Genomic DNA, 9,500 nt, shown 5'->3' with positions numbered 1-9,500 from the left:
TTGCAGGTCAGCAGCAGCAGTCCGAGACAGACTTGCCCTGTACTTTGTGACTGAGGGGAAGTTACCATGGCAAGACAGACACATATAGATCAAGGTATTTTCTATTCAGAAGTGCAGATGCATGTACTATTCGGAACACGGTTGTCTAAGATCTCCAGCCCATGGCCGAGCAGTCCCCTATCAGCGATCACGCACAAGGGAACTATACCACTGCTGTCTCCAAGGGGAGGCCATGCAGCGTCACCTGTCAGGACATAGAACCATTACATACTCAGCATAGTCTGCTAGGGAGAGCAGTTGAACGTGGCCTCCCCTCGGGGAAGGTATTGGTATAGTTCCGTAGTGCGTGAAGTCACCTATAGGGAACCGCTCCGCCACAGGCTGGAGAATTTAGAAAACCGTGTTCCAAACAGTACATGCAGTTCCTTCGTTTCATTTATTTACATTACATAAATATACATAGGGCCCTCAGTTTTCGGGTAAAACCCGATAAAGCCCGTTTCCCCCCCCCCCCCCGATTTACATCAAAATAGTTTGGGTTTAACCCGATAAAACCCGTAACCGTCGGGCTTGCGAAAGTGCAAACCAAGGACTTGATCCGCACACGCGCGAACTACGGCAATGGCGCGACCGCTCCCGACTTGCTCCCGACCACGCTGCGTCTTGCTGGTGAAGTAAACAAAACATGTCGGGTTCGGATTTGTGGACGCTTGCATGCAGGTCAGATTTCTAGCGTGAAAAATGTTCCTTTGGTAGGCGTCACCATTTTAAAGTTGGCTTCACCTAACACTTCCGTGTATTGCGGTCAAGCCCACTTCAACGAATGCTTAGTGTTGCTTTAAGTACAAGAAAGATGAAGGGTCTCGTCGACGTCCACGGAAGGCACAAACAGTACATAAATCCAACGCTGAAGTTTTCAACTTATTTAATGACACAAGCTTTCATGTAGCAGACTACATTTCTTCAGGTGTGACAAAGACACCTGAAGAAATGTAGTCTGCTACATGAAAGCTTGTGTCATTAAATAAGTTGAAAACTTCAGTGTTGGATTTTTGTACCATTTGCTGCTTTAAGTGCACGTTTGTAGATTTAGCGGAACTTTTCGATTCATTTATTTGTGTTACGGGAAAGCCATCTTTAACCTATGGCGTAATACACTTTGTTTAGTGATATATTAAGTTAGATTAGTGCGGCTTGCCTCGCACTCCCAAGTTCATTATCGAATAATTAATTAATTTCGACACATAAAAGTATCTTTTTTTTTCCACCCGAAAACACATCACTTCTCAGTATATCACCCGATTTTACCCTGTTTGGCAGGTCCTGATTTTCAACCCGATATTTACCCCCCCGATTTTCACAAAAAATAAAACCCGAAAACTGAGGGCCCTAAATATACATTAGATGACAAAGCAACGTTGCGGCAGACAGAGAGAACTGTCCACGAATGAGAGCTCACTGCTGACACTGCTCACTGCAGAGCTCACGAATGAGAGTAGTCTGCACTGGTGGCCTCCAGTTCATACAATACATCTCACAGTTTGTGAAAGGCCTCTCTTCTCTGTGTCTTTCTTAGTTCACGTAGACGTGTAGCCAGAAACTGGCAGAAATGATGGACATCATCCTTTTCTGCTTGCAAAGTCTCCAACTTTGAAGAGCATGCTTCTAAGGATCGCTGTATTGACTGGTCAATCTGATTGCCAGTTCTAGATTTCTTGCTCCTGGGAGGAAAAAGATGTAATATACATGCTTGGGCTACACCAGCGTCACTGAGGTCACGAAGATTGTTTTCACTTTTCTGCAGTTATAGTGTGAAAGTACCTCACATTTTATTGTACATACCTTCCAGCATGACTACAGGACTCCTGCAGTCTTTTTGTTGAGACACTGGGTGGCCTACAAGAGCGAATGGATTTCAACGTAACAGTAAAGCTATCCGTACACATCAGCATCCATAACGATACTCACTGGTCAAGGCATGGTTCCTGTGGAAGTGTGGACTGGGAGACGAACCGAACATCCTGTTCCTACACCATGTTGCTTTCTTCGTCTTCCTCATAGCTATAAAAAGTACAAGGGCGAAAAGAAATGTGACAGGTTTACTATCTCAGTGGTTACCATGTGCAGATGCTGGCATAAGTGGATCATTGTTATGTATGCATCATTTTTGTTTCCTTATGTCAGTCAGTGCTTCCTAAACTCAATCTGCCGCACTGCAGCCCAACAAATACATAAAATATAGTGTCATAACCATCCCCGCATTTGTGGTGCATTGGCTTTAGAGTTTGGTGCGTAAACTGTAATACAGAGACTTGATTTCTTCTTGAATGTTAATAGTCTATTGCTTCTAGTTCCTTGTGCACATCACAAAGTCTTATACCTGTTCATGTCAACAGGAAAAACAAAGTTTAAGTTTGTCATTGGAAGTGCCTCATATCCAGGTTACGTGTTTTGCTGGAAGTACTAAATTTTCTTTAGGTGTGTTACATATATTGCCAAATGTATTTCCTTTGTAATTTCTGTGCAAAAAAGAAAAAAAGCTACTCTAGACATAAAATGCAGTGTAATTGCTAAATATGTCATATGCTAAGTGGCTCATATTTCTATCTCTGTCTCTGGTATCTCCATTAACCCAAGCATTCACTTACAATGAGTTGAAAAGATCTCTGACTGTAGTGGGGGTGCTTGATCCAGCAGAGGTACTATGTTTTTAAGAAGAAATTGTATGTTATTCCTTGTACAAATGTTTGAAATGCAAGAAGTAAAATTAGAACTGCCTTGTACCAACATACCTGCTGTTGTCTGGAATATTTGTTACAATGCTGCAATAAACAAATGCACACAAATAAATTAGCATGTATGTATGCCTTTTGCTCTAGTAAACAAATTTGCTAATGACAGCGGTCTGCACTCAACAATCAATTGTGCATTGTAATTCAATTTCTAAGACCAAAATCGTTCAACACTTACGTTTGTGAAATGCTCCCTGAACACCCGATTATAGTTTTCACTAATTCATAATGTTCCCAAGCTGGCGCCCCTGAACCACTTCTTTGATGTTTTGTGCAGCGATCCTTAAGGTTTTTCCATTTGGCCTCGCATTCCTTTCCTGTGAACAATGTTTCCTTAACTTCCACCTTGATCATGATCGCACTATGCCAACTATTTGCGCTCTACTTACCTGTGATGCCGTATTTAGTCCCGATGCCGTATTTAGTCCCGATGTCGGGCCAAATACTTTGTTTAAGTCCGGTATCTTTGTAGGATGGCAATGACTTATCGTATAAACAGGGGTATAACTTGATATCTGCAATAAAATCACCGGTTGGGAAACGAAAACTGCAGCTCGCCATGCTTTCCAGCTGAGGACGTTGTCAAAGTGCCGGGAACCGCGTGGGAGGCCGGAAGAAAAACAAGTCGTGACGCGACTTCCGTTCAACACCTGATTGGCTGATGATGCGCGGAATGCCGCTAAAAATCGTGCATTGCGCGGTCCAGGAAAAGCGGAAAGCGGAGGCGGCTTTCGCAAGTTGGCGGCACTCCGCATACGCCTTTCCGCGTAGTTTCTCCGCATCTGGGTACACGCCTTAACTTCCGCTTCGTTCTTTATTTTTTGGGGAATTTGCTCATCCAGTCATCTGATACAATAGGCTGGCCCCACGCTTGGACTTGCTTGTCAATAGCTCGACCCCTTCCGTCAGAGAACGATGTCTATTCATATTGCCAGGTGAATCCCCAGGGGATTAGGTACAAGAGAATCCCAGCATTTATCTCCTTGGTCACCAAAGCAATGTTGTTGAGAGGAGCTTTTCAGCATACAAGCTTATGCTTATAGTGATATGTCAAAGTTTCAGCCGAAAACTTGGAGCAGTATAGAATAGAATAAAAAGATAGAAACGTAGGTCGCACTGCTGCGACCAGATGTGGAACAGTATATCCTGTGGTCTATTGTCACCAGAACTACAAGTAGTTGATGGTGGTGTTACATTCGTTCTTCTAGTCATTGTTGATGTTGTAAATGTAGAGTGTACCCCGAAGTTCTGTACAACACGCATGAAAATAAACCATGCGCATATTGCATATTTCTGCACTTCTTGCCGCATTTGCAGCATGTTTTATGCTTGCTTTGCCACTTTAGCTGCATGTTTTATGCATGTCTAGTCGTTTTTTGCTGCATGTTTAGTTGTATGTTTTCCCATTTTTTGCTGCATGATCGCATGCATATTTAGTGGGTTTTTAGTGCATATAACTCCGCGGTCTGCTCATCATACGGCCTGGGGAAGCCGTAGAACAAACGGACGGGGAAGAAGTTGTTGGAAGCAATGGAGACTGCTCACATGTGCCTACTTAACCGACAGCCAACTTATATGCGATGGCCAACGTCACTCAATGTCCTGGGTCTTTTGTGCTGTTCAGCAGACATAATTCGCCACATGTTGTGCGCTACAGATGTCGACACCCGAGGGAGTGACCACTTTCCCCTATGTATTTCGCACAATAGACTGCCTCTGTCACCCACTACTGGACTGATTAATTTCACAAACTGGAGACTCTTTCGTACCGGCCTCCGAACATCTGTGCACACCGGTATGTCCCCAGAGGACCTCTCGCAAGGCATTCGTTGCACCATTCAGGACGCAGTGGTCCCGTATAAAAGGGTAACAGGTCACATCGGTTATTCTTAGGGCCCTCCGTTTTCAGGTAAAACCCGATTTAACCTGTTTTTACCCCCCAATTTTCGTCAAACTGGTTCGGGTTTATCCTGATAACACCCGTACAGCGGGCTTTTAAGCCAAGGACTTCATTCGCACGCGCGCAAAATGTGCCCGTCACCGCGACCACTCGCTACTGCAGAAACTACGGCGGTCTACGCTGTGCACCTGGCGACCTGCGAAAAGTCTGAGCACACTACATTGCGTCCGCTTCACGTAGCGTTACGCGGCGCCAAGAGAACGTAGTTAGTCTCCCTGTTGCATGCCCATTTGGCTTCCTTTGCTTCCTTCCCCACGGAACTCCTCCTCTGTTGCTTATGACGCACTCCTCGTGCTGTGTTGCCAGCTCAAAATATCAAAAGTCCACGGTTGGGGCGCCATCTCATGCAATGTACCCCACCCAGTGTTCGCCAAACCGACCAATCAGAAGATTCGCGCGCCGTGTCTGGTGGCTTGTTTCTGCTTGTTTCTGTGCCGGTAAACGCGGCTCTTTACTTTCGGACGCTAGCGCGTAAAATGGGACGAAAACGTAAATCGCTGGAATCTTGGGCATCTCAACATGAAGACCTCGAAGTTGTCACAAATCGAACAGGTGAGGTCGAGGTGGATACATTGGTGTGCAAGTGTTGCTGCATGGAGATGGTTATGGATCCCGCAAAGAAACCGTATGACCGCATACGAGAGCACCTCGCATCAGCAAGGCATGCAAAGATGAAAGCAAGGATGCATCAACAGCCAACGATGTTCGACACATGCTATCGCCAACGCGAGCGCGAGAAAATGACGGATGGCGCGATCTACGCATGTGTTAAAGCGTTTTGTGAGAGCGGGGTCAGCCTGGAGCAGGCTGATGGGCCCATGGGCAATTTTGTGAGAAATTATTGTCCAGCTGCAAAGACCATGCCTGGGTGCACCCAGCTATGCTCAAAGTACCTGAAAGAGGTGTTTGACAAGCACATGAGTGACATCATGGAAGACATTGGCCAGTCAAAAATTTGTGATTGTAGATGAATCGCCAGACGTTACGGGTGTGCCAACAGTGAACACACTGGTCTGTTACTACAGCCCCAGTAGAAAAATGAAACGCATGCTGCTAGTAGATGTGGCACGGGTCAATGTGTGCAATAGTCTTACACTTGCCAATGTAGTGACGGATGCTCTAAGAAAGCTGGGCAAAACCTGGCGCAATGTCATTGCTGTGTCCAGTGACTCAGCCGAGTATGTAAGGAAAATGAGGAAGGACGTGCGCGAGGCGGAACTTGTGAAAACCGTCCATATGCGTGACGTGCCACATCTTCTGCATGTGACAGTTAGTCATGCCTTGAACTCAGAGTCCGTAGCTAATGTGAGGCAGGCAGTCATTAAGGTTGGCGCTATGTTCAAACATGCCAATAAACTACTGAGTGAGTACTATGCACTGTGTGTAGCAAATGGTGTGGAGGCAACAAATATCAAGCGACCATGTGCAGTGGTGCCCCATAGATGGGGAAGCTTCTTCTCTTGCCTTGAGACCACAGTTGAGACCTGGGACTGCTTAACAGAAGTTTCAGAGCTGCAGGCTGGTTTCCACAACAAAGCAAAGGATATAGCACTGCTGCTCCGTGGACGCAAGACATTGCTTTATGCAAAGGCTGTTCTACTGCTGGAGTGTCTTCGACCAGTGGTTGAAATTCAGAGTAGCCTTGAAAGTCGAAAGTTGCTGCTTCCCCAGTACAACTACCTCTTTGGTGTCAAGTTGCCGCAGATATTCAATTACACAAAGGAAACTGCTGGAACAAGTGAGAGGGCAAAAACTCTTCTTGTCATAATGCCCAGAGATATATCTACTGAGGCCAAAAAAACCTGGAGGACATTCTCTTTTGAGCTACTGGAGAAGTGGAGGAACACGACAAGGCACAACCTCACCGAAACAGGTTCCAATTTGGATCAGGCAGACATCTGGGAGAAGAGTGAAGTTCTTGATCCCTACAAGAAGGGCCTTTGTAGCCAGGACTTCGATGTCTACAAGGATATGTTTGCCCTTGCCGCAGATGTTAATGACGAACTGAAGCAGCAGTTTCAAACTTACCTCGAGGAGCCCCCACCTTCAAACCCTGATGTTTCAATACTACAGTACCGGGCTTCTGTTCAGGATAGATACGACTCACTCGCACGCACTGCACTTGCACTATTGTGCATGCCTACAGGCAGCTGCGATGTTGAACGTAGCTTTTCAAAGTTACGGTGCCTGCGGCGCCCTCAGCGTTCATCCATGGGTGATGCATTGCTCAACATGCAGCTCATTCTCTTTGTGAATGCAAGTCAGTGAAAACCTCAGTGGTGGCACAGTGTAATATCAGCTTGTCAGTTAATAAATATTCTGTTGTTTCATTTTCAACACAAAAAAGTATCTTACTTTTTTTTTTACCCGAAAATACACCGTTCCACAGTATATCGCCCGATTTAACCCGAATTTGCAGGTCCTGATGTTTAGCCCGATATTTACCCTCCGAATTTTGCAACAAAAAAAAAAACTGAAAACTGAAGGCCCTAGTTATTCTCCATCAATTAACCACCTTAGAGCATTACGTCGCCGAACTGGGCAACTTCCTCACATTGTAATGAAAGCTAAAGTAATCTAACATACTACTAACTAACTAACTATCTAACGTAACTACTAAAGTAACGAGAACTCAAGAAGGAAGACTGGAAGTGTTGGCGTAAGCTTTGTACATCTTTCACCGTTTGACATGGCCACAATGATCTGGAGGACAATTCGAGCTCTGAAGGATACGCCACCACAAAAGAATCCTCTCGCGGCACTGGCTCTATGGCTCTGAAGCTTTCGTCGCTGCCTTGGAGTTCCAAGAATGGCTGAAACACAGCAAGTCCTAGCTGAAGCTGGTGAACTCCCGGTGGAGGTCCTTCGTCAGCATGAAACGGCCCGAGACTTCCTACGTTTGCGTGCACCCATTCCTTAGGGCAAGTCGATACCATCCTGAATGTGATTTCCACCGCGTAGCGCAGAGGACATGCCAGACTCTCACTGGCTTCATAGTTAAGGACGTCGAACCGCCGAACACCCCCTGGTCTCTGCCTGTGCCACCCACCTTCGCACACCTTCCGGACCTCCATGAACGCAGAGATCAGGTTCCCCCTAAAGACCTAAGAGCCCATTTTTGTACATGCGAAGTTCTCTACCTCTGCCGCAGCACACACCGATGGTGCATCTCGAAATGGCAAGCCCAATTTCTAACTCTCTTTAATTGGGTTCTTGGTCTTCCTTGGAAAGGCAGTTGGGGCAAAAGACGACCGAGGCTCTGCACCCACATGGGAACTGGGAGAGGGGGCAGCACAACGGTGTAAACCAGAAAACACGCCGACTGCTTCACTACTGCTTCACTAGTAGCACCTGTTTCTTAGTCAAGTAGCTGAAAAGTAGCGCTCGTTTCTCTTTTATCGCTTGTTTTAAATCAAATTTCTTGACACGTTAGAGCAACACCCTGTATATGCTAACCTCATTTGAAGCATACACAATGTATACCAATTATAGATCCCGGAGGGCATCTGTCCAGTACAGCCCTGAAAGAATTAAAGCCACACTCTGCTCAGGCCACAAGGGTACCCTTCCTTCACCCTATTCTGGATGTCCCTAGCGGCAATTGTTAGCTGGCAATAAAGAGTGGAAGCTGTCTTTGTTGTGAGTTTCTCCTCAGGTTGCGATAGTAGTGTTATGGCTAACCTGTCAAACCTGTACCAGTCACATTTGAAGCCGAATTGCAGAGTGCCATACCTCAGGTGAAAATTTTGAACACTGAAAACAGGGTGGAGAAAATGTTAGGATACTATCAGATATTTGATTCATATTTGACATTTCTAACGTTTACGCAGACAGCTCCTCTTTTACTCCATTGTTATTATGTGTTGAGCAAAACAAGACAGATAAATATGGTGTATGAAATTAAACTACCTTACTGATACAGTTAATAACTTCTTATGTAAACTGGATGCTGATAAAGCACTGCTTGTGTTTTATACATGGTCAAATTATTCCTAACACTGAGAGCTCCAAAACAACATACTCAGACCACATATCCTTCATGTTAATTTGCAACTGCCCAGTGCTCCCCAAATTTTTAGGTGTTTTATCGGTTGGTTGACATTACAGTGATACGCTATGCTGGATGTGGCAGCATTTGTCCGTTTTGCACTACTGTAGCTTCTTCACTACAAAGATCAACTATATTTTCACGTTGAAATGTGGTTTAATCTCACTCCTTCCAACAGCTCCTTTAATCTTTCCAGGGTTCTGAATCTACCTAGGCCTAGATCCCCATATTCCGAAAATAAAGCAATGTCAGCGGTCTCTCGAAGCTTCACAGGTTCAAAAGTATACAGACACGACAAGAAATAGGAAGTGTGTTCAGAAAATAACTGAACATCCTGAATTACGCAGCAATGGGAGTAATTGCGTTGTTATATGAGTGGACAATGTGAAATTTTCTGTGAAACTTTTGGGAACGTTTGGAAACGAATGGAAACGTTTCAAGTTTTGCATCAAGCTTACAGAGGTGATGCTCTAATTTGTACGCAGTGTAATGAATGATTTTCCTGATTCAAAACGTCTGGTCGTCAAACAACTGAAGATGACCCTCGACTTCAATTAATTACACTCATGTTCAGAAAATCAAGGATCTGGTGCGTACAAACCATTCTTTGATGGTCAGAGAACTAGCAGAAGAAGTTACAATTTCAATGGAGTTATGCCAGGACGTTTTAACTGAAAAATTGAAGATGCATCAAGTTGCA

This window comes from Ornithodoros turicata, chromosome 1 (assembly GCF_037126465.1).
Source record: "Ornithodoros turicata isolate Travis chromosome 1, ASM3712646v1, whole genome shotgun sequence".
Lineage (NCBI taxonomy): Eukaryota > Metazoa > Arthropoda > Arachnida > Ixodida > Argasidae > Ornithodoros > Ornithodoros turicata.
Note: the sequence above shows the minus strand (reverse complement) of the source record.